Here is a 26,542-nt window from a genome sequence, read left to right as displayed (position 1 = left end):
ACACCAGTTAGAATGGCAATCATTAAAAAGTCAGGAAACAACAGGTGCTGGAGAGGATGTGGAGAAATAGGAACACTTTTACACTGTTGGTGGGACTGTAAACTAGTTCAACCATTGTAGAAGTCAGTGTGGTGATTCCTCAGGGATCTAGAACTAGAAATACCATTTGACCCAGCCATCCCATTACTGGGTATATACCCAAAGGACAATTCTTTTCTTTCAAGTTACAATGATGGCGCAGGCACTGGGTAAGCTTTCTCAATCCAAAGGGAAGATTTTCCCTGAAAAATAACACAATTGGGACACAGGCCCAATGCGAGTTCAAAACCCAGCAGGACAGCATTCATTTATGAGAACTCACTATCACACAGACTGCATTAAGGAGATAGTATTTAATCACTTGTGAAGGATCTGCCACCCATCTCCATGTTTTACCTCCACCCATACCACGAACCCCCATTTTCCCACATCCCCATTCCAACTCCCATTCTCTACCATGATTAAATCACCTTCTACCAAGCCCCACATTTAACATTCCCCAGTACAATTCCACATGAGTTTTGGTAGGGACACAGAGCCAAATCATATTATTCTCCCCTTGGTCCCCAATCTCATGTCCTTCTCATACTGCAAAATATAATGATGTGTTCTCTAACGTTCCCCAATGTCTGAACTCATCCCAGCATTTACTCAAATGTCCATTTGTGAAGGATCCACCCCCCACCCCTGCCTTTCAGCCCCAACTGCACCACAATCCCCCAACCCTCCCCACCCACCTATAGCCCCAACCCTCCCCACCACCCCCAGCATCCATCCTCCACTCTCCACCATGATTAAATCACCATCCACCAGCCCCCACCTTTAGCATTTCCCATTAAAATTCCACATGAGTTTTGGTAGAGACACAGAGCCAAAACATATTATTCTGTCCCTGGTCCCCCAAATCTCATGTCTTTCTCATATTGCAAAATGCAATGATGCCTTCCCTAGAGTCCCCCAAATCTTAACTCATTCCAGCATTTACTCAAATATCCAAAGCCCAAAGTCTCTTCTGAGACAAGGCTGCAGTCCTTTCTGCCCTGAGACTCTGAAATACACAGCAAACTAACTACTTCCAAGGTACAATGATTGTACAGGCATTGGGTAAGCATTCCAAGCCAAAAAGAAGAAATTTGCAGAAAGAAGCACAAAACACAGATAGGACTTACAAACACCCTGCAAGTCAAAAACCCAGCAGGCCAGTCATTCCATCATACACCACCAAATCATCTTTTTGGAATCTATGTCCACATCCAGAGCACAGGGTGGTGTGATGGCTGGGATCCCAAGGCCTTGGGCAGCTCTGCACCTGTGGCATTGCAGAATCTTTCCCCTACAGCTGCCCTCATTGACTAGGCTGGTGTTGAGTGCCTGTAGCTTTTCAACACTAAGGGTGCAAGCAGCTGGTGGGTCTATGAAACTGGGGCCTGGAAAATGGTGCCTCCCTGTATGGGGACTCCAACCCTATACTCTCCTTGTGTACTGCCTGAGTAGAGGTTTACCATGAGGCTCTGCCTCTTGGAAAAGCTTCTGGTTGGACACTCAGGCTTTCTGATATATCCTCTGGAGTCTAGATGAAGGCACCGAAGCTTCTAGTCCTGTGCTTTATGCCCCTGCTGGCTTAACACCATGTGGAAGTCATCAAGGCTTCAAGCTTGCATCCTCTGAAGCAGTGACACAAGCTGTACCTGTGCATCTTTCATCCATGGCTGGAGCTGGAGATGGAGCTGCAGGGATGCAGGCAGCAGTGTCCTGAGGCTGCACACAGCAGTGGAGCCATGGAGCTGGCCCAGGAAACCATTCTTTTCTCCTAAGCCCCAGGGCCAGTGACAGCAAGGGCTGCTACAAAGGTCTCTGAAACGCCTTCAAGGCCTTTTTCCCATTGTCTTGAATTATTAGCACTAGGCTCCTTTTTATGCAAATATCTGAAGGCTTCTTGATTTTCCCTCTGAAAATCAGCTTTTCTTTTTGACCACTTGTGCAGATTACAAATTTTCCATATGTTTAAGCTCTGCTTCTCATTTAAATATAAGTTCCAACTTATAGTCATTTCTTTGATCACACATAGGTGCACAGGCTGTTCAATGTAGGCAGAACAACTCGTGAGCATTGTTGCTTAGAAGTTCATTCCACCAGATACACTCTAAATCATCACCCTCAAGTTCAGTTTCACAGATCTCCTGGGAAGGGTCACTGTGTAGTCAATTACTTTGATAAGGCAAAACAAAAAAACCTTGGCTCCTGTTCCCAGAAAGTCCTTCATTTTCACCTGAGACCTTGTAAGCCTGGCCTTCACTGTCCATCCTTCTGTTAGCCTTTTAATCACAACTATTTAACAAGTCTCTGCAATGGTCCAAACTTTCCCTCATCTTCCTGTCTTCTTCCAAGCCCTCCAAACTCTCTAACCTCTGGCCATTACCTAATTCAGAACCTGCTTCTACACTGTCAGCTATCTTTTTCACAGCCTGGAAATGTGGTAAAAGAAGAAAAGTCCATTATCAGGAGGAAACATCAAGAAGGCCTCCAATATTTGCATTGAAAAAAGCTCAGTGCTAATAGCCAAGAGACTGGGGGAAAGGCCTAGAAGTCATTTCATAGCTTCACATCACAGCATTAATTTTCTGTATGTACATAAAGAAAAGAGGTTTAATTAACTCACAGTTCTTCAGGCTGTAAAGAAAGCATAGTGGTTTCTGCTTGTAGGAGGACTCAGGAAGCCTCCCAATCATACCAGAAGGCCAAGCGGCAATGAAATGTTTCATATGGCAGGAGTAGAAGCAAGACAGAGAGAGGAAAGAGGTGCAACATCCCGTTATACAACTAGATCTCATGAGAGCTCACTATCAGGAGATCAGCATCAAGAAAATGGTGCTTAACTATTGGTGAAGGATCCGCCCACCACCCCATATCCACCACCCACTCAAGCCTGAGGCAGAGGCAGATCCTCTTGGAAAACTTCTACTATGGCAGTTTAAAGAAAACTATGGGCTTGGAGCCCCCACACAGGATACCACCATCCTCCAGACCCCAGATTCATAGACCCACCAACAGCTCACACCCTCAGTATGGAAAAGCTACAGGCACTCAACACCAGCCCAGCCCATGAGAGCAGCTGCAGGTGCTAAACCCTGCAAAGCCACAGGTGCACTGCCCTAGTAGAGGTTGTCCATGAGCCTTTGCCTCTGCAGCAGGCTACTCCCCTTCTGCTACACACTACCCTATAGCCAGCCTACTCCTCCCCACCTTACCCACCTGTTTTTACTTCCAACCCCACCCGTCTCCCATCTGTGAATAAATCACCTCCCACCAGGCCCCAGCTGCAACATTCGGGATTACACTTCCACATGAGTTTAGGTAGGGACACAGAGCTAAACCATATTATTCTGACCCTGATCCCCTGAATATCATATCGCTGTCACAGAGTAAAATACAATCATGCATTTTCAAAAGTTGCCAAAAGTCTTAAGTCATTTCAGCATTAACTCAAATGTAAAAAGTTCAACGTCTCACCTGAGAAAAGGCTACAGTCCCTTTTGCCTATAAGTCCATGAATTTAAAAGGGAGTTCTTTTCTTTCAAGGTACAATAATGGTACAGGCATTGGGTAAGTTTTCTCAATCCATAGAGTAGAGGCTTGCCAGGAAAATAACACAAATGGGATCACAGGGCTAATGCATGTCCAAAACCCGGGAGGCCAGTATCCATTCAATCTCACAGCTCCAAAGCCATCACGAGAACTCACCATCATGAGGAAAGGATTAAGGAGATGGTGTTTAACCATTTGTGAAGGATCCTCCCCCCACCCCCACTTTTCACCCCTCACCCCCCCCATAATCCACCCATTCTCCCCAATCCCCACCTTCCAACACCCAGTGCCCTCCATGATTAAATCACCTTCCACCTGGCCCGACTTTTAACATTTCTGATTACAATTCCACATGAGTTTCCATAGGGACACACAGCCAAATCCTATTATTCTGTCACTGCCTCCCCAAATCTCATGTCCTTCTCACTTTGCAAAATACAATGATGCCTTACTTACCATTCCCCAAGCCACTATGCTTTTCTTACAGCCTGCAGAACCATGAGCCAATTAAATTCCTTTTTGTTATGATCATACAGAAAATTAGTACTGTGAAGTGAAGCTATGAAATGCCTTCAATGACTTTTCCCCATCATCTTGGCTAAGACCCCCAAGCTCTTAACTCATTGCAGCATTTACTCAAATGTCTGAAGCCCAAAGTCTCATCTGAGACAAAGCTGCCGTCTCTTCCACCCCTGAGCCTCTAAAATACAAAGTGAGTTAACTACTTCCAAGGTATGATTGTCCAGGCATTGAGTAAGAATTCCCACCCAAAAGGAAGATTTTTGCCAGAGAGAAGAACAAAACACAAATGGGACTTACAGGTCCCATGAAAATCCAAAACCCAGCAGGCCAGTTATTCAAACCTACAGCTCCAAAGTCATCCTTTTTTAATCCTTGTCTCACATCCAGGGCACAAGGGTATGAGGGCTGGGTTCCCAAGGCCTTGGGCAGCTCTGTACCTGTGGTTTTGCAGTGTTCAGTCCTGACAGCTGCCCTCATGGGCTGTGCTGGTGTTGAGTGCCTGTAGTTTTTATCCACAAAGAGAGTACAAAGCTCTTGGTGGGTCTATGAATCTGGGGTCTGCATGATGCTGGCCTCCAGTGTGGGGGCTCCAACCCCATATTTTCCTTCTGCACTGCCCTAGTAGAGGTTTCCCAGGAGGCTCTGCCTTTTTGGCAGCATTCTGTGTGGACACCCAGGCATTTTCATACACCTTCCAAAATCTATATGGAGGCTCCCAAGCCTCTGGGCTAGTGCTCTGTGCACCCACTGGCTTAACACTATGTGGAAGACATGAAGCCTTATAGCTTGTACCCTCTGAAGCAGTGACACAATCTGTACCTGTGAATCTTTCAGCCAAGGTCGGAGCAGGAGCTGAGGCTGCCAGGATGCAGGTAGCAGTGTCCTGAGGCTGCACAAAGCAGCAGGGCCATGGGGCTGGCCCAGGAAACCATTCTTCTCTCCTAGGCCTCAAGGCCTGTGACAGCAAGCGCTGCTGCAAACATCTCTGAAATGCATCCAACGCTTTTTCCCCCATTGTCTTGGCTATTAGCACTGGCCTCCATTTTAAGCAAATTTCTGGAGCTTTCATGAATTTTCCCACTGAAAATCAGCTTTTATTTTTGACCACTTTTCCAGGCTGCAAATGTTCCAAATTTTTGAGCTCTGCTTGTCACTTAAATATAAGTTCCAACTTGAGGTCATCTCCTCGGTCACACATAACATTGGTCACAAATAAAAGCACAGGCTGTTTGATGCAGACAGGACCCCCCTTGTGCTATGCTGCCTAGAAGTTCATTCCACCAGATATGCACTAAATCATCACCCTCAAGTTCAAAGTTTCACAGATCTTGAGGGCAAGGTCGCCCTGCAGCCATGTTCTTTGCTACAGCAAAAAAAAAGTAACCTTGGCTCCTGTTCCCAGTAAGTTCCTCATTTTCATCTGAGACCTCATAAGCCTGGCCTTCACTGTCCATCCTTCTGTCACTCTTTCAATCACAACTATTTAACAAGTCTCTACAATGGTCCAAACTTTCCCTCATCTTCCTGTCTTCTTTCAAGCTCTCCAAACTCGCCAACCTCTGGCTGTTACCCACTTCCAAACCTGCTTTACATTTTCAGCTATCTTTGTTGCAGCCTGGCAATGTAGAAGAAAAAGAAGTCTATTTTCGGGGGAAACTTCAAGAAGGCTTCAGATATTTGCATTAAAAAGAAGTCCAGTGCTAATAGCCAAGACGATGGGGAAAAGTCATTGAAGATACTTCATAGCTCCACTCCACAGTACTTTATTTTCTGTACGAGCATAATGAAAAAAGGGCTTAATTGGCTCATGGTTCTGCAGGCTGTAAAGAAAGCACAGTGGCTTTTGCTTCTGGGAAGACTCAGGAAGCCTCCCAATCATACCAGAAGGAAAACAGCAATGAAATGTTTCATATGGCAGGAGTAGGAGAAAGGCTGAGAGATGAAAGTCGTGCCACACCCTGTTATACAACCAGATCTCATGAGAACTCATTATCACTAGGTCAGCATCAAGAAGATGGTGCTTAACCATTGGTGAAGGATCCGCCCCCCCAACACAGCTTCACCCCCTACTGTTTCCAGACAGAAGCCTGCTGCAGAGGCAGAGCCTCTTGGAAATCCTGTTCTATGGCAGTGCAGAAGGAAAACAAGCGCTTTGAGTCGCTATGCAGGAGGCCACCACCCTCTAGACCCCAGATTCATAGACCTACCAACAGTTCACACCCTCAGTATGGAAAAGTGATAGGCACTTAACACCATCCCAGCCCATGAGAGCAGCCATAGGGGCTAAAGCCTGCAAAGCCACAGGTGCACTGCCCTGGTAGAGGTTTTCCATGAGCCTCTGCCTCTGCAGCAGGTTACCCCCCCTTCCTACTACCCACCACCCTCGTACCACCCTACAGCCGGCCTACTCTTCCCCACCCTACCCACCCCTTTTTTCTTCCACCCCCACCCCTCCCATCCATGATTAAATAATCTCCCACCAGGCCCCACCTCCAACATTTGGGATTACAATTCCACATGAGTTTTTCCAGGGCACACAACCAAATCATATTATGCTGACCTTGACCCCCCAAAATCTCATATCCTTCTCACAGAATAAAGTACAGTCATGCCTTTTCAAAAGTTTCCAAAAGCCTTAACTCATTCCCGCATTAACTCAAATGTAAAAAGTTCAAAGTCTCATCTGAGACAAGGCTACAGTCTCTTCTGCCTATGAGTCCCTGAAGTTAAAAGGGCATTCGTTTCTTTCAAGGTACATCCAAAACCCAGCAGGCCAGTATTCAATCAGTCTCACAGCTCCACAATCCTGAAGAGAACTCACTATCAGAAGAACAGCATTAAAAAGATGGTGTTTAACCATTTGTGAAGGATCTGCCCCCAACCCCTGCCTTTCAGCCCCAACCCCACCACAATCCCCCCCAACCCTCCCCAACCCCCAATCCACCCCAGCCCTCCCCACCCCACCACCATCTAACATCCACTCTCCACCATGATTAAATCACCTTCCACCAGCCCCCACCTTTAACATTTCCCATTAACCTTTGGTAGAGACAAAGAGCCAAAACATATTATTCTGTCCCTGGTCCCCCAAATCTCATGTCTTTCTCACATTGCAAAATGCAATGATGCCTTCCCTAGAGTCTCCCAAATCTTAACTCATTCCAGCATTTACTCAAATGTCCAAAACCCAAAGTCTTATCTGAGACAAGTCTACAGTCTCTTCTGCCCATGAGCCACTAAATTATAAAGCAAGTTAACTACTTCCAAGTTACAATGATTGTACAGGCAATGGGTAAGCATTCTCAGCCAACAGAAAAAAAATTGCTAGAAAGAAGCACAAAACACAGATGGGACTCATAGAATACATAAATGTCCAAAACCCAGCAGGCCACTCACTCAATCATCCTTTTGAATCCTTGTCCCACATCCATGGCACAGGGCTGTGAGGGCTGGGCTCCCTAGGCCTTGGGCAGATCTGCACATGTGGCTTTGCAGAGTTCAGCCCCAGCGGCTGCCTCTCATGGACAGGGCTGTTGTTGAGTGCCTGTAGCTTTCCACACTGAGGGTGCAAGCTGTTGGTGGGTCTATGAATCTGGGGTTTGGAGAATCATGCCTCCCTGTGTGGGGGCTTCAACCCTATATGTCCCTTCTTTGCTCCCCTAGTAGAGGTTTCCCATGAGGCTCTGCCTCTTGGAAAAGCTTCTTCCTGGACATCCAGGATTTTCTGTGCATCCTGTGGAGTCTAGATGGGGGCTCCCAAGCCTCTAGTCTCTTGCTCTGTGCACCTGCTGGCCTAACACTATATGGAAACCATCAAGGCTTGGAGCCGCCTCTGAAGCAGTGACCCAAGCTGTACCTGTGCATGTTTCAGCCATGGCTGGAGCTGGGGCTGCAGGGATGCAGGCAGCAGTGTCCTGAGGATGCACGCAACAGCAAGGCCATGGAGCTTGCCCAGGAAACCATTCTTCTCTCCTAGGCCCCAGGGCCTATGACAACAAGGGCTGCTGCAGAGGTCTCTGAAATGCCTTCAAGGCCTTTTTCCCACTGTCTTGGCTATTTGCACTGGATTCCTTTTTATGCAAATACCCTAAGCCTTCTTGAAGTTTCCCCCTCAAAATCAGCTTTTCTTTTTGACCACTTGGCCAGGCTCCAAATTTTCTGAACTTTAGATCGCCACATGAAGTTCCAACTTGAAGTCATTTCTTAGGTCACACATAAGAACACAGGCTGTTCAATGCAGACAGGACACCTCTTGTGCTATGCTGCCTAGATGTTCATTCCACCAGATACATCCTAAATCATCACCCCAAGTTCATAGTTTCACAGATCTCCAGGGCAGGGTCACCGTGCAGCCACGTTCTTTCCTAAGGCCAATCAAATGTGACCTTGGCTCTTGTTCATAGTAAATTCCTCATTCTCATCTGAGACCTTTTAAGTGTGGACTTCAGTGTTTATCCTTTTGTCAGCCTTCTGATCATAAGTATTTAACAATTCTCTATAGCTGTCCAAACTTTTCCTCATCTTGCTGTCTTCTAAGCTTTCCCAACTCTCCCAAACTCTGTCTTTTACCCACTTCTCAACCTGCTTCTACATTGTCAGCTATCTTTATCACAGCCTGGCAATGTGGTAAAAGAAGAAAAGTCTATTTTCAGGGGGAAAATTCACCAAGGCTTCAGATATTTCCATGAAAAGAAGCTGAGTGCTGGTTGCCAAGACAAAGGGGAAAGGGCCTTGAAAGCATTTCATGGCTCCACTTCATAGCACTAATTTTCTGTATGATCATAAATGAAGAGGTTTAATTGGCTCACGGTTCAGCAGGCTGTAAAGGAAGCATAGTGGCTTCTGCTTCTGGGAGGATCAGGAAGCCTCCCAATCATACCAGAAGGCCAAGGGGCAATGAGATGTTTCATATGGCAGGACTAGAAGCAAGACTGAGAGAGGAAAGAGGTGCCACACCCTGTTATATAACCAGATCTCATAAGAACACACCATCATGAGGACAGCATCAAGAAGATGCTGCCTAACCGTTGGTGAAAGGTCTGCCTCCCACCCCCACCTCCCACTGTTTCTAGGCAGCAGCCTGCTGCAGACACAGAGTTCTTGGGAAACCTCTACTAGGGCAGTGCAGAAGGAAAATAGGGACTTGGAGCCCCCACACAGGGGACTACCACCCTCCAGACCCCAGATTCATAGACCCACCAACAGCTTCCACCCTCCGTGTGGAAAAGCTACAGGCACTTAACACAAGTCCAGTCCATGAGAGCAGCCATGGGGGCTCAAACCTGCAAAGCCACAGGTGCACTGCCCTAGTAGAGGTTTTCCAAGAGGCTCTGCCTCTGCAGCAGGCTACTCCCCCTTCCTACTACCCACCACCCTCCCACCACCCTACAGCCAGCCTACTCCCTCCCACCCTACACACCCCTTTTTCCCTTCCACATCCACCCCCACCCATCCATGATGAAATCACTCCCTACCACTCCCTCTCATACTCTAATCCCTCCAAACCCTTCCAATCTTTGTTTGCTACCCACTACTGAGCCTGCTTCTACTTTTTCGGATATCTGTATAGCAGGTTGGCTATGTAGCAATAACAAAAATCCCATTTAAGGGGAAAAATTCAAGATTTCAGAAATTTGCATATAAAGAAGCCCTGTGCTAATAGCCAAGACAAAGGGAAAAAGGCCTTGAAGACATTTCACAGCTCCTCTCTGCAGTTCTAATTTTCTGTATTATTGTAAATAAAAGAGGTGTAATTGATTCACGGTTCTGCAAGCTGTGAAGGAAGCATAGTGTCTTCTGTTTCTGGGAGGAGTCAAGAAGCCTCCTAATTATGTCAGAAAGCCAAGGGACAATGAGATGCCTCCTAAAGCAGGAGTAGGAGGAAGACAGAGTGAGGAGAGAGGTTCCACAGCCTGTTAAACAACCAGATCTCATGAGAACTCACTCACTATCAGGAGGATAGCATCAAGGTGATGGTCCTTTATCATTCGTGAAGGATCTACCTGCACCATTTTATGACTAAATCTTTTTCCACCTAGGCCCCACTTCTAACATTACAGAATATAATTCCACATGAGTTTTGGTAGGGACATAGAGAAACCGTATTATTCTGTCCCTGACCCCACGAATCTCATGTTCTTCTCACACTGCAAAATACAGTCATGCCTTGCCAGCAGTCTCCCAAAGTCTTAACTCATTTCAGCATTAACTCAAAGTTACAAAGTCCAAAGTCTCATCTGAGTCAAGGCTAGAGTCTCTTTTGCCTATGAGCCTCTGAAATAAAAGCAAGTTCACTGCTTAAAGGTACAATTGATGGTACAGGCATTGTGTAAGCTTTCCATATCCAAAAGGAAGACATTTTCCAGAAAGCTTCTTATTTCTATCTGAGACCTCCTCAGCCTGGCCTTCACTGTCCATGTTTCTGTCAGGATTTTTGTCACAACCATTTAACCAGTCTCTAAGATGGTCCAAAACTTTCTCATCTATCTTTCTTCTTTTGACCCCTCCAAACTCTTCCAACCTCTGTCCATTACCTGGTTCCAAAGCTGCTTCCACATTTCCAGGTATCTTTATAGCAATGCTGCAATCCTCATTTGCCATTTTCTGTATGATTTATTTTGAAAAAGAGGTTTAATTGGCTCATGGTTCTACAGGTTGGACAGGAAGCACAGTGCTTCTGCTTCTAGAAGGCCTCAGAAATCTTTCAATAATCATAGAAGGCAAAGAAATAGAGTTGTCTCACATGGCAAGGGGAAAACACAGAGAGTAGGGAGGTGACATAGAGTTTTCAGTGACCAGATCTCATGAGAAGTCACTCATTATTGTGAGGATCGTACAAGGGGATGGTGCTGAACCATTCATGAGAAATTTGCCTTCATAATTCAATCACCTTATACCAGGATCAACCTTCCACATTAGGAAATATAATTCAACATGAGATTTGGCAGGGACACATAATTGAATTGCATCATCAATCTTTGAGTATAAAGACATCCACAACAGGCTTTATCCCGCCAACTTCTTTGAGACTCTTTATAGGGTTTGAGGTCTAGAGCATATACACTAAAATATTCATACTTCAAAAAGCAATAAAGTGGTATTATCATTCTTTCAAAAGTTACAGTGGTAGCGTAGGCATTCATAGCATGATTTAGTTCATGTTTGCTACTGTTTCTATTCTATCACCATATTAACTGTTTCTTATACAATTCTGTATTCAGCTCGATTTCAGTTAAGCCCAAAACCATCCTTGAACTAGCTCTTTGCTAGTGTTATTAATCTGCTGTAGAAAGTATCCTTGAACTGGAAACAGTCCATGATCAAGTATCGAGTCATTCAACACTATCAATTCCTGGGTGACTTTTTGAAAAAGTAGTATCTCTTGTTGCAAGAAATGCTACATCTGTGAGTCCATGTCTCTCACTGGAATTGGATGGAAGTGGTGAGTTTCAGCCAAAGTGGCCAGAGAAATCCTGTTCCTGTGATTCCGACATCATCAGCCTCTTCACCTCTGTCTTCCCTTCTGCCACATGTTGCCTGCTCTCCGTGACTTTGGTAAGAGCTTCCTTGTGTATGTGGATGATGTCCAGGATGTTGGCCTTGTGTCCCTGAGACAGCACTAACAGGTCCATGGCTGGGTCCAGGTCCTGCCCGGACTGATTGGCAAAGAGCTCATTGATTGTGTGGAAGGCATCTATACTGAAGTGGATGGCCTGGTCCAGCTCCAAGGCCTGGCTAAGGCTGAAGGAGAACTGGCAGCCTTCTGATGCTCTTTCTTAAAGCCTGTCACCATCACCTGCTTGCATATCAACTCATTGGCTGTGAAGTTGAGGTGAAGGCCCTGTTGTCCATCTTCTTAGTGAGGCACTTGAAGCCATCAATCTTGCTCTCCCACTCCTAAAGGTTGAGTGTCACCCTGGGGGTGGGCTCAGGGCCAGGAAGAATCTGGCACTCACCATCTCATCCTTCTCAGCCTTCCTCTTTCCCTGTCTCCAGGCTGTCTCTTCAGTGCTGGTGGGGCATATCAGGAAGTGACAAAAGATGTGGCACTGTGCCTGCACCCAGAAGCTGGCCGTGTGGTTCATCCACCAGATTGGGCCGTTTCTGCACTTGAACATAGACGCCACTTCACCATAGATGCCTTCGACACTGTCAGTGAGCTCTTTGCCAATCAGCCCAGGCAGGACCTGGACCCAGTCATGGACCTGTTAGTGCTGTCTCAGGGACACCAGACCAACATCCTGGACATCATCCACATACCCAAGGAAGCTCTTACCAGAGTCCTCCTCAAGATGGCCTGTGGTCTGCCTCTTGGCACCCAAGAAGCCCGCAGTGCTATAGAAGCCCCGATGCATGGACTGGAGCCCCAAAGGCAGTGCACACCCTGTTCCTGAGCCTGCTGCTTATTTTCTCTCTGTGGCTCCATTTGCAGCACATTTGTTGCACTGAGGCCTGTGCATGCCAGGCAAGGCCAAGCTGGTTCCTCAAAGGGGAACCAGCCACCTCTGCAAGGGTGTGCCAGGAGCCGGTGGACCAGCCACCAACCTCCTCACTCACTACCAGTCAGGGTAAATCAGTTCTTCTGCCCTGGAGGTAGGGCCCTAGCACCATCTGCTTTTCCTCAGGCCTCCGCTCCATCAGCTGTCAGGTGGTGGTCACTCAGGCTGTGGGAACTTGGCCATCCCTGTTTCCTCGAGTGGGTGAGGGTGGTGACTGCTCCATCTGCTCCTGGCACACCCTTGCAAAGGTGGCTAGTTGTTCTTTGAGCCAGCTTGGCCTTGCCTGGCATGCACAGGCCCCAGGTACTGAGAAGCTGCTCTGAGTAAGCTTGTCTTGGGCCAAATTCTAAGTCTGGCCAGGGCCACAGAAGGCCAAGTCTGCTGGGTGGTAATCCTGGCTGCTGCAGGGGGGCCCATGGTGCCCCTCCCTTCCCACGGCTCAGCATGAGGTCCAACTGGGACAGGACCCTTTAGGTATGGGACTTGTGCCCCAAGAGGGGGCCTCTGTCACACAGGTTGGGTGAGAAGATGTATGGCATGCTGCTGGCTGCCAGGGCTGTTGGGATGCACGTTCACCCTTCCCTCCAGGGACCTCAAAGTGACCAGCTTCCTCTTTAAGAATGACTTCCCAAGGCCCAGGAGCCATCTGGGGCTGCAGGGCAGCTGGCCGCATGCTGCCCTGGCTTCTTCCATGTTGTGCTGGTCACTACCCACCAAGGGGGGTCAGAAGCAGGCACCATGCAGGGCGGTTGTCTCTGGTCCTGTATCTTGGTTATCATGGAGCTGGACTGGGCCTGGTGACAGGGCCCTGATGGGCTCGTCCTGGGTGGTCACGGGGGTGATCAGAAAAGATGCAGAATGGCATTGCTGTGAGGATGAATGAGATGACTGTCAGCACAGAACAGGCACCCGGTGAGTGTTCAGGGATTACCCTCAGTAGCTGCTTAGAGGCCAAAACCACTCACCTGATAGTGACTGTCCCCAGGCCAGGAGGAAGAGAAGAGAGCAGGTCCCACTCACCTAAGTCTAATCGGTCAGCTGTGTTGAGATGTGCCTCCTACCTAGAAAACGGTCCTTCATGCAGAGCCACTCACAGACACTGCTGTGTGTCTCTAACTGCTCCACAACACAGAGGTGATGGGGGCTCAGCAACAGTGACATTGTGGGGTGACACAACCCACCACAACGGGAGCCTGCTTGGATCAACATGTCCCAGAGTCAGTGCCCTCTATCCCCTGAACTGACGTGTGCATGCAATGTGTTTGTGCATGTGTGTGTGCCTGTGCGTGTGTGTATGCATATGTGTGTGTTTGTCTTGCTTCTCTGGCCAGGCCTAGCTTCTCCACTCATGGGTGCACCCAGGTCCTCATCACTGTCACCACCAGGGTGTGTGGCCAGCATTAGAGCCTCTACAGGTACTCCCCAATCTCTGCCCTCCCCACCCATGGTGGTCTTGGGGATGCAGACAGAGGAGGGGCACCCGGTAGAGCAGAGAAGGCTGGCACCCTCTCTAGGTGGAACACAGGTCATTTGTAAAGTTGTAGGTCTGCCAAGCAGTGCTGGATTCAACACATCTTCTCACCTTCTCTTTCCAGCCACCCTCCAGGGTGCCCTGACTCACCTTCCCTGCAGATGGAGGCAAGGGGGCTCCACAGGCAAACCCACTGCCTGAGGTCACATAGTGGCCAGCCGGCCAGGTTCCTACTGAGCAGCCACCCCTGACCAGGTTCCCACTGATGAGGCCCCTAATGACCACTCCTCCATTGACCAAGTCCTACTGACCAAGTACCCAATGACCATGTCTTCCTAATCAGGCCTGCACTTAAAAGGCCTCATGGACCAGACCCCACTGACCAATTTTCCACTGACCTGGTCCCCACTGCCCAGGTTCCCACTGACAAGACCACAGCTTACCAGGTTGCCACTCACCCAAACCCCCACTGAACAATTCTCCATGGATCAGTCCCCAGCTGACCGAGCCCCGCTCTGACCAGGCCCTCACTGACCAGACTCCAAGCCACTAAGGCCCCACACTGAGCAGGCCCCTGGTATACTGTATAGGCCCTACCAACCAGTTTTTCATTGTTTATGTTCCAACCGATCAGGCCCCACTAATAAGGCCACCACTGACCAGGTCCCCCCACTGACCAGGCTTCCAATGACTAGGTTGCCAGGTCCCCACTGATGAGGCCTTTACTGAAGAGGCCACCACTAACCAGGCCCCTGCTGATCAGGTCCCAACTGACCAGGTCCTGATGACCAGGTCATGTCTGACCATGGTCCACTGACCAGGCCCCTGAGCAGCCGTGCTCAAAGTCTTATTACAATGACCCCCTCAGCTCACAGACCCTCCCTCCCTGCATGTGTGCCCAGAGGTCAGGCCCTGGGGATTTTTTTGGGACACAGCCTTTCCTCCAAGACACAGGGAGAGAAAATCAACCTCAGGCTCCAGGTGCTGAGTTCCACACTCACCCCCAAAGGCCCTCTGGGCCCATCTCAAAGGAGACAGTGAGGTGGCCTGGCACCGCCTGGACATGCCATCTATCCTATTCCTGAGTGTCAGAGTGTGAGGAAGGGAGGGGCATTTGGCAGATGAGACGTGCTGTGCTGTTGGGTCTCCCAGGGCCCTTCCCACAGAACCCCAATCTAAAGATACAGCACAGAGGCTACAGGAAGACTAATCCACAACCTTTGAGGCTCAGCCAGGGACCACAAGAGGACTGTCCCCAGACAGCCAGAAGGCCCCTCGCTAGTTTCTTTGTACCTCAGTGGATGTGGCAGTTGTTCTTCTGTTGGGGACCAGTGAGCATGCACTGGTGAGGGCTTGCCTGTGCTTCCTCAGTGGCTCCACCTCTGCTTCTAAGAAAAATTACTCATTCCAGCGCTGGGGCAGAGAAAATACAAGATTAGCTTAGAACATCTTCTGCCAGAAAGTAAAAAAGTGCTGACAGAGTAACAGGGACAAATCAAAAAGACATAAAGTCAGCTTGGAATGTCTACCACTGGCCTAATCTTGGGGAATTGGAGCACCAGAATCATGAGCTTCCCTTCTCCTTTATTTATTGGTTTTATTTCTCCACGTACAACAAAGAAGAGAATAAGAAAATAATCGTGGCAACCATTGTAGTAATAAGTGTTCAAACACAAGTCATCCATGAAATGCTAAATCTAGTGGGTTCTGAGGAGTAACCAGATATTTACAGAGCCTCAAAGTATCTCCATACAAAATACAGTTGAACTACAAAAACAAAATTGTAGCATTAGCATGGACAAAACTGGCAGGTACTCCTTAACTCTCCTAAGTAATAAAAACTGTAAAATGCAAATAAGCCTTCGATGACCTTAACTAAAGTATCAATGATGACTTGGTTGTTTGGCTGTTTAAACAGCTGACATTTGGGCAATTTGAGTATGTCAAACTCAATAATACAGGTTTTCATTTTCAAGATCCACTTAAAACTTAAGGAGGCTAAAAAACATTATTTAAAATACCCTATAAATTATCATCGTACATATGATACAAAAATATCCTACTTCAGTAAATATTGTAATGTTATATATTTTATGAGAAACAATTAAAATGTTGTGTAAATAGCCCAGTAATAAAGTTTTATAATCTTTTAAATCATACAATTTTTCCTTAAGACTTTATGGTTAAACATTCTCTTTATTAGATGTGGCTTACCAGTGGATTCTAGAGAAGAAAATAGATGGGAGCAAGTGTCCAACACAGCAACAGCTGGAACGAAAAAGAAAGAATTATGTTCTTTACCTAAAACACTTCAGTTAACTAAGTGTGAGTTTAAAAACTAAAGAGTTGAGAACTTCATCAGAGTTAATAAGAATGGGAAATATGTATGTACCTTTACAATACAAAATTACTATTTAATAATTTACACATGGCGTTAAGTCTAATTGTGTTTAAATATCAGAGCTTTTTCATTCTTCATTCATGTAATCAACAGCCACGTGCTAAGGTACTAGAACCAGCACTGGAATTACAAGATGAAGATGGTATGGCCCACCTCTCAACAGTCATATGCTATAACCTAAAAAAAGTCGGACAGGCAGGTAATGTCCATATAGAGTCATAGATACCATGACAGGTATACAGCAGGGCACTACTGGAACACACAGAAGGGACATCTATCCCACTTTTATGTCAATATCATGGGCTTTCTGGTGGAGGAGATAACATAGGTTGATACCTGAAGGACAAGGAAAAGCTTGCCAGACAGAGGGAAGAGGTGAAGGCAAAGAGCCTGAGGTGAGGAAGAGCCCTGTGGAGTTCCACACCATAGAGTTTGGTGCTGGAGCAAAGGGCAGAGTGTGGTAAGTGGTGAGAGACAAGGCTGAGTAACTTGACAAGAATCACATTGACATGGGTGTTTTTATTTCGTGGTGAAAAATTTGGAATTTTTCCTGAGAACAGACATAAGCCAATGACACAGTAAATGACAGGAGATTTAAAATGTCACCTGTCAAGTGACTGCTTATAAAGGGTTATTGCTCAGCTAAGGATTTCAAAATGAGTCTGAGGTCTGTTGGCCTTCAATCTCTGCCAAAACCCTGAGAACCTGATGATGTCTTTGTTTTCTGAGAATCGTTTCAGTGTGCTGGCTGACAGTTCCATGAGGATGGCAAAAGGGAAGAAATTGCAGAGCCAGTGAAAAAGAGATGCACAGACTTCTTGGGAATTTTTTAAGCTATGGAACATGATGAATTTATGGTGCATAAGTACAGTCTTCTCTGTGAAAGTTTTTGTTTTCACATCTTTCATTAGATGTGTGTAAGAAAAAAATACTTGATGTAGTATCTACTAACCCAACAATGAAAAGGAATGCCATTTGCTATTTACACTTTATTTCTAAAATAAACCTAAATTTAATTAATAAATTTTGGCAACATACTTCCCTTGTTTCTCTAATTATTTTTTCTACACAGTCCGGCTCCATCTAAAACAAGTAAAAATAATAACAATGTTTAAGTTAAACAAGAAACATTATAATGAAAATAATATATCACTTACAAAATGTGGCCTTTAGTATTTTTAGTGACTAGACATAACTTGAAGTTTGCTTAAATAGAAAAATAATCACATAAATAAAGTAAAATTTCTACTTATTTTAAGCTTAGATAACAGAAGATGTATCTGTGTAATGCTGTTTAGAGTAATCTGACAAAAATACAGTTAATATTGGTCTACTGCATACACATGATTTTAGAAACGTAGTGTTTTATTAGTACAAAGGTTAAACAATGGCCAGGCATGGTGACTTATGCCTATAATCCCAGCACTTGGGAGGCCAAGGCAGGCAGATCACAAGGTCAGGAGTTCGAGAACAGCCTGGCCAATATGGTGAAACCCTGTCTCTACTAAAAATACAAACATTAGATGGGTGTAATGGTGGGCCCTGTAGTCTCAGCTACTTGGGAGGCTGAGGCAGGAGAATCACATGAACCCAGGAGGTGGAGGTTGCAGTGAGCCGAGATTGTGCCACGACACTCCTGCTGGGTGACAGAGTGAGACACTGCCTCAAAAAAAAAAAAAAAAAAAAAAAAAAAAAAAAACGTGGTATGAACCACAGCTAAACTACAATCAATTAGAGAGTAAGCCAAAGCATCTCAAAGTATATCATCAGTTCAGGCAATAACGTGCAATTTCTAAAACCTAACTTAAATGCAGCTTTTAAAGACATTTTAAACATGTCAGTTTAGTCACATTTATTGAATAAACTTAGCAAATGGGTATCTCTTGAAAATGAGAGCTCCAGGGAATTAAAAAATGTAAAGTTCCCATTTCCTTTCTGTGTTAAAACAGCTAATTATGATCTTTACTTAACATGCATAAGTCAACAGAATAACTCAGTATTTCACCAAATTGAAAACAAGAATTATATTAGAGAAATGCAACCCAAAAGAGAAACAGTCATGTAACTAACCTCAGTCAAGTAGTTCTTGCAGTTATTTGAAGTCTGAGGGTTTGAAGTAGGAATTCTTATGGGCATTTGGGGAATATATTTTCTGTTGAGTCCTATACTAGTACGATTTTCAACACAAGGTGACTCTGGGCCTCACCTTGTAGGAAGAGTGCTGAGAAAATATTTCACCCGCTCTTTCTCCATACGGACCTTGGTGCTGATCATTGCTATTTTCTTATTCAACCTGTAAAGATAGCAAAGACAAATGCTTAGTATTTCATTTTTCCTTAAATGATTCTTAATGACTTGCAGTTTTAAAAATCTTGCCTTGAGAGTAAACCAAATTACCCACTAAACAGTGTTTTCACACTGAAGATGTGTGACAGCATACCTGTTGTAAGGAATTATGCTTTTAAAATCATTCTAAAGAAGCACCTGTGTTTCTAAGGTGATTTATACTGAACAAGCAGCTCAAACAAAGCAGACAGGGAAGAGAAATGGCTATCAGTGATGTATGGCTCAACAGGTAAAACTTGCTGCCTTCTAAAATGGCTCTACTTGTAAGATTCTGAAGATTCCATTTGAAATACTTGTATTTAAAGTGTAACAACGTGGGAAAAGGAATATGCTGATTTGCTTGATTATAAGAACCACTTCACTAGAAATAATTATATCAAAACATCATGTTGTACTCCTTAATGTAGATTAAGAAAACTAAAATGAACAAAAAAAATCTAGGAATACTTGTTTAGTAAGCCAGTTTTAGGTTTCACCCTTGTACATTTCACCAATTATCTAGGACCAATTAAACATCTGGTAATGAGGAATAATTCAGAGCAAGGACTCCTAGGGGAGAACTAGATTGTTTGGTTGTTGATCAAAAAGAACTAAAGCATCTCTGAAGGCAATTAGCCCCCAGCACTGTGACCAAGGCCCTGGAGGTGGGGCTTGTTCTTTCTGCTTCCACACACCCCTTCAGGCTGAACAAGGTGTTGTTTTTTAACCACTTTGTGAATTACACTTCTTGAAATTCCTGTGATAATTATTCCCTATTTCACAAGGATGCCTTTCTGTAACATCTTGAATATGTTACACAAATAGTCTTTCTTGAGGCACCCTCTAGTGATAGATTGTGCCCAGAGTAGCAGTACCACTTGACACTTTGGGTTTAGGTTGTGATCTACCAAAAAATAAACTCATAAATATTACTATTTAGGGAAATTCTGACAAGTAATTTAAAACAAGATCACTTTATTAATTATAAAGCTTCAAAAATACTTAGTGAAAAAAACTAACAGATTAAGTTAACTACAAGAGACTTTTCAGGGGAAAAAAGCCATACAAAAGCAAAAAAAAAAAAAAAAAAAAAAGAAAAAAATGAGAGGAGAGACAGAAACTATCCTTGACTAACATTTTAAAGGTAAGATTACTTACTAACATTATTTTCCAAAATTACATTGTCAAATTAGCCTTCACTTCCTACTAGTATCCTGAAGCCATATCACTGAAAATTTTACTTTCAAAACAAATTAATGAGCTTAATTCATTTTCTATGAGTGTATGTTTGGACTTACTTCGTTAATTTTTTTGACATGGAATTGTTAGCTTTCAATGCTGCTGCAAAAGCTTCCTTATATTCTTCTAATTCAGTTGTAACTTCTTCATAAGTAGTTTTCATTTTGGAGAATTTACATTCCACATCTTTAAGTGTGAGTTCCTTCTTATTTAGTGAAGCCATATTATCCTTGTTTAACTGCTCTAATTGTTTTTCATATTGTGCTTGTTTCTAAAACAAATGAAAAGAATATACTTTTAAAACAATTATAACCTAATTATTATATGTTTGTTGCCTTTCATTTTGAGTCAGTGATTCAAAGATCCATTTTGAATATGTTAAAAAAAGAGGCTGAAGCTTAAAATGTTTATCAGCAGTATCAAAACTAATAACTGAATTCAGAATTAAGTCTGATTTATAAAAATTTGAAATCATAATTATGTTAGTATTAATGTACTCTAGTCATATAAAAAGCAATAGAATCCATTCATAATTTAAAAAAGTGATCAACGAACAATGTAGCTTAAGACCAATTCAAAAGTATCACATAATTTCGAAATCACAACTTTTTCTTATGCCAACTGGTCTTAATCATCAAATGACTCCATAGTAAGAATCATTACTCTGAAAGATTGATTTTGTTATAATAATAATGGAATTTTAAATATTTAAAAGAAAAAACAGATGCCATTTTTTTTCTAGAACTCTACAAAGCAAATTGCTACAAGAGAGGCAGAGGAAACACAATATACACATATCCAAAATATAATTTGCAGTGAAATAAAGGAAAGCACATTACAGATAAACTTACCTGATTTAAAAAACTAACCTGTAAATGGATTTCTTCTAATTTTTCTACTGCCTGCCTTGCCCTTTCATCTAGCTCCGATTTATATTCTTGTAGTTTACTAAGTTCTACCATATTGTTTTCCATATGTGTCTTAAGATTTAATATTTCTTCTTCCAACATCTTTTTATCCTCCTCGGGTTTTTCACATTCCTGTTGTACTTTTTTCATAGATAATAACTCCTGTTGAATAACTTGACTGTCTTTAGCTAAATTGACACATTTTGAAGATACAGCTTCCTTCTCTGCTGTAAGATCATCAAACTGCATGAATAAAATAGTATAGCTTGATAATGAAGTAGGCTGAGAATAATCTAATACAAAACCAATAGCAAATTTTGAAATGCATTTACTTGCAATAAAATGTTATCTGTAATGCAGTGGATTCTTCAAATGTGAACCCTTAAATTACTCAGAATTTTAAGAACAAAGTTAAAGCTACCATGAGTCACAAAAATACATTATTTACTATCATCATCTTTGCCACAGAAATTTGCACTTCATCTTACTTTAATTTTTCTGATAATTTATTTTTGTTCCTCCTTAAATGGCACTAAGTTATCCCTTGGTAAAAAGTATCTATCCCCCTTCCCTCATTATCATTTCCATAATATGTCAAAAAAAGTTTCGGAGATATCATATTGAGTTATTTAGGCCAAAGTCAATAAATGGCTCTAGGAATAAGACTTTGAAAATAATATAACACTCTATACTAGGCATGGTGGCTCATGCCTGTAATCCTAGCACTTTAAAAAGCTGTGGCAGAAAGATTACTTGAGGCCAGGAATTTGAGATCAGCCAGAGCAACATAGTGAGACCCTATCTCTACAAAAAAAATTTTTTTAAATTAGCTGGGCATGGTGGCTCATGCCTGTAGACCCAGTATTGGGGAGACTGAGGCAAAAGGGTGGCTTGTACCCAGAGTTCAGGGCTGCAGTGAATTATGACCACATCACTGCCCTTCTGCCTGGATGACAGACAAAGACCCTATCTCAAAAAAACACAAAATAATGAATCCTATAAATAAGGATTCTGATGCCATAAGCCTTTCCTTAAACTGCAAATGTTTCATGCTAATTGGAATTGCATTTTAAGAAGTAATGATTCTTGGGGTAAAGGCCATAGAATACAGCACCCAGAAATAAATCCACATATTTCCAGCCAACTGATTTTGGATGAACGTGCCAAGAACATACACTGGGGAAAGGACAGCCTCTTCAAATGAATGGCACTGGGAAAACTAAATATCCATATGGAGAAGAATGATACTAGCTTCCGATGTAACACTATATAACAAAATAAACTCAGAATCAATTGAAGACTGAAATGTAAGGCCAAAAATTATCAAACTACTGTAAGTAAACATAGGGAAAATGCTTGAGGACATTTGTCTGCACAAAGATTTTTATGGGTAAGACATTAGAAGCACAGGCAAAAAACAAATGATAGACAAATGGTACTACATTAAGCTAAAAAGCTTCTGTCCAGCTAACAACTGAGTGAAGAGAAAACTTGTAGAATGGGAGACAATATTGTCAAGCTATTAATCTAATAAGGGACTAATATCCAAAATGTACAAGAAATTCAAACAACTTGACGGTAAAAAAAAATCTGAGTTCAAAATTGGGCAAAATATCTAACTATAGTTTTTTTTAGAAAAAAGAAATACAAATAGCCAATAAATAAATTTAACAATGCTCAGTATCACTAATCCTCAGAGAAATACAAATCAAATCTACAATATGATATAATCTTGCTTCAATTTGAATAAATTATTATCATTGAAAAGATTAAAAAAAATGCTGGTGAGGTTCCAGAGAACAGTAAACTCTTACATGCTGTTGGTGGGAAGGTAAATTAGTGCATCCACTATAGAAAACAACATGAGGTTTCCTCAAAAAATTGATAATGGAACTGCCGAGGGATCCAGCAAGCCCACTACTGGGTATTCAGGCAATAGAAAAGAAAACAATAGATCAAAAGGATACCTGTCCTCATATGTTTATTGTAGCACTATTCACAATGGCTAATGTATGGAATCAACATACATATCCATCACCAAATGAAAAGACAAAAAACTGTGGCACACATACACAATGGAATACTATTCACCGTATAAAGGAATTAAATCCTGTTATTCGTGGCCACGTGGATCAGTCTGGAGGATGTTATGTTAAGTGCAGACACAGAAAGATAAATACTGCACATTCTCACTCCTGTGTGGGAGCTAAAGAAAAATTGAGGGCTGGGCAACATGGCTGATGCCTGTAATTTCCTAGCATTTGGAAGACAAAGGCAGGAGAGTCACTTGAGGCCAAAAGTTCCAGAGCACCTGGGCAGCATAGGGAGATATTTCTATAAAGCCAAAAATCAGACGAGTGCAATGGTGCATGCTCATAATCCTAGCTTCTCAGGAGGCTGAGGTGTGAGGATCACATGAATCCAAGAGCTGGGGGCTGCAGTGAACTATGATCAAACCACTGTCTCCTGTCTGGGTGACTACAGTTGCCCAGAGCCCAGACTACACTAGCAAGACCCTGTCTCTTAACAACAAAAATCTCAAAGAAGTAGGGGAAGGTAGTTTGGTTAATGGATATAGAATTACAGTTAGATAAGAAGAATGAGTTCTGGTGTTCTGCGGCATTGTAGGGTGAATATGGTTAACTATGATTTATTGTATATTTTTAAAAAGCCAGAAGATTGTGAATGTTCACAATTCAAAGAAATGAAAAATGGTTGAAGTAGTAAATGTGCTAGTTAGCTTGATCATTACACCCTATTTACATGTAACAAAATATCACTCTATAACCCATAATTATGTATATATGTGTCAATTAAAACAAAAGAGAAGCTACATTGATCCCATTTAAAAAGCAGAATATGGGCCAGCCTTACTGCCTTCCTCCTAATGAATAGAATGCAGTAAAAGGGATACCATGTGGCTTCCCTATCTCAGACTGCTTTCCCTTGGAACCCAGCCCCCAGATTGTGAGAGCACTCAGGCCACAAAGAGAACCTGGCAGTGCCAGTGTCAGTGTTCATGCTGCCTGTCCCAACCAAGGTTCCAGCCAATGGCCAGCATCAACCGTCAAACACGTGGGTGAGCAAAGCTTCAGAGGATTCCATTTCCCCAACTGATAGCTGTTCCTAGGGAAGCTGAGGGGAGTAGAGATGAGCTGTCCTGGCCAAGCTTTTTCCAAACCACAGGTTCATTAACAAAATAAATGTTTTTCTTTTAAGCCGCAAAACTCTGGGTAATTGTTAGAAAAATAAGTTTTAAAAAGAGACAACAGGAAACATAACTTATGCAGCAGAAAAGAGTCTCCTTTAAAGTAGGATCTAATATATGTTGAGGTTAATTTATTGATGGCAAACATTACTGAGAAGCAGCAGATAACCAGGAGAGAGACATAAGCTGCTGAGGAGGAACTTTTCCTAAAACTCCTTCAATTATGAACTCTGATAACAAGGCAAGGGTGTCTCCTTGCAGTTTCCCCTCAAGTTAGGAAATAAGACTGGGAAGCAAGAAGAAGACATATGGTATGAAAAAAAATTAGAAATACTTGGTTACACAATCAAAATCAGACATTTACCTGATTTAAATTAACTATAATTCTAAAAGATAAGCTTTGAGTATTTATTAATCAATCTAGTATTTAATTTTTATTTTCCTTTTCTCAATGAGGAAATAAGGAGACCATTATGAAATGATTTTTAGTCTTCACAGAAGTAAAATAAACATAGTGTGCTTTGAGAGTTAAGCAATCAAATGCAATTTCTCCTTTACCTTACTTCAAGCTTGTTTGTTTGGAGAAGTTAAGACCATCCCATCTCTATGTTATACCACAAGGCTTCTCTATAGCACATAACTTGGCTCTGAAATTTTGAAAGTCAAAATACTAATCTACTATGTGTCTCTGATAAATTGCCTGAACATTACCTGATTTTGAAGTGCTGAACTCCTAAGACATTTTCTTGGAATGAGTTAAACTTTATATTCCAAGAATCCTCTACTGAGCTAGAAAGCAGAGCTGTGCATCTCTGTTTCAGTAAAAGGCAGTCAATACAGCTAACTGTGGTTTCTGAGAATGCAAGATCTGCACCAAGAAAAGGATTAGCCACAGTGCTACCCAAGAGAACCAGCTACCAGCTGGAAGGAGGATCTGTGAACTGCAAGATGATGACTTCACTTGATTTCCACTGAAGAAAGCTGGCGGCTCAGACTTAAACTTCTCCTTCCTGGATGGTAAACACCTATGGAAGATTCTATGAATTATAATGAGTTAGCAAAACATAATGCACTAAATATTAGACTATGTCAGCAGATCCTGTGACCAAAACTTACTGAAAACAAAACTATAGCGGGAGGCAATGGAAAAGAGACTAAAGATTTGAATGGAGAAAAAAGAAATAAAGTGTGTCTTATAGGCCTGGCTTCCCATCATGTCTTAGAGTAAGTAAGGTATAAGCTGGCCAGAGACTCCTTTGAGACACAAAAGGTGAAGTTAAAGATATTCCACTAAATTTAATTTTTATTATGACATAAGACAACTGGTAATATGCAACATGATTGAAAAAACTTCTCAGTAAATTCATTTTGGCCTTGGCATAAGAATAGACATAAACAAACTAAGAATTGATAATCTAAAAATAAACTTGTGCATTTACAGTCAATTGATTTTATATAAAGTTAACAAAAGAACAAAATGGGAAAAGAATAGTCTTTTCAACAAATGGTGCTGGGGCAACTGGGTATCCATATGCAAAAAATAAATAAATTTGGACCAAATATCTTATTTAAAAATTAACTCAAAATAAAACAGTTAACTGTAACAGCTAAAACTATAAAACTCTCAGAAGAAAACACTGGCATAAATCTTTGTGACTGCATTTCACAGTGTTTTCTTAGCTATGACTCCAAAGGAAAAATGGATTCAATGGACTTCAAAATTGAAAACTGCTGTGCCTGAGAAGACATTATCAAGAAGTGAAAAGGTAAGACACTGAGTAGAAGAAAGTATTTGAAAAGCATGTATCTGATAAGCGACTTACATATATAGGATATGTAAAGAAGCTTTGCAATTCATAAGTAACAAGATAATGCAATTTTAAAAATGGGCAAAGATTTTGAATAGATGTATCTGCAAAGAAGATGTAAAGATGGATAATGAGCACATTAATAGATGCTTGATGTAATTAGTCATTAGGAAAACGTAAATCAAAATCACATGTGGTATCACTTCACACCACAGGATAAAATCTTTGTTCAATAAAAAAGAGAAAATCAGTGTTAGGAAAAATGTAAAGAAATTAAAACCCTTATCCAATGCTGCTGGGAATGTAAAGTGATGCAGCCACTTTGGAAAACAAACTGGCAGCTCCTCAAAAGGTGAAGCATGAAGTTACCATATGACCCAGAAATTCCAGTCATAAGTATATACTCCAGAAAAATAAAAATCATGCAAGCACCAAAACTCATACATAAATGTTTACAGCAGCATTATTAATATGAGTCAAGAAGTGGAAAGAACCAGAACGTCCATCACCTTTGGGTGGGAAAGAACCCAAAGGTCCA

General features: G+C 42.7%; 1 pseudogene; it reads right to left on the bottom strand.

Annotated features, from left to right (window-relative positions):
- LOC129011851 (ankyrin repeat domain-containing protein 18B-like) overlaps window positions 1-26,542 on the bottom strand; it is a 50,772-nt pseudogene that overhangs the window by 19,856 nt on the left and 4,374 nt on the right.

This window comes from Pongo pygmaeus, chromosome 14, assembly GCF_028885625.2.
Source record: "Pongo pygmaeus isolate AG05252 chromosome 14, NHGRI_mPonPyg2-v2.0_pri, whole genome shotgun sequence".
Classification (NCBI taxonomy): domain Eukaryota; kingdom Metazoa; phylum Chordata; class Mammalia; order Primates; family Hominidae; genus Pongo; species Pongo pygmaeus.
Note: the sequence above shows the minus strand (reverse complement) of the source record. Positions and strands in the feature narration are given on the sequence as shown.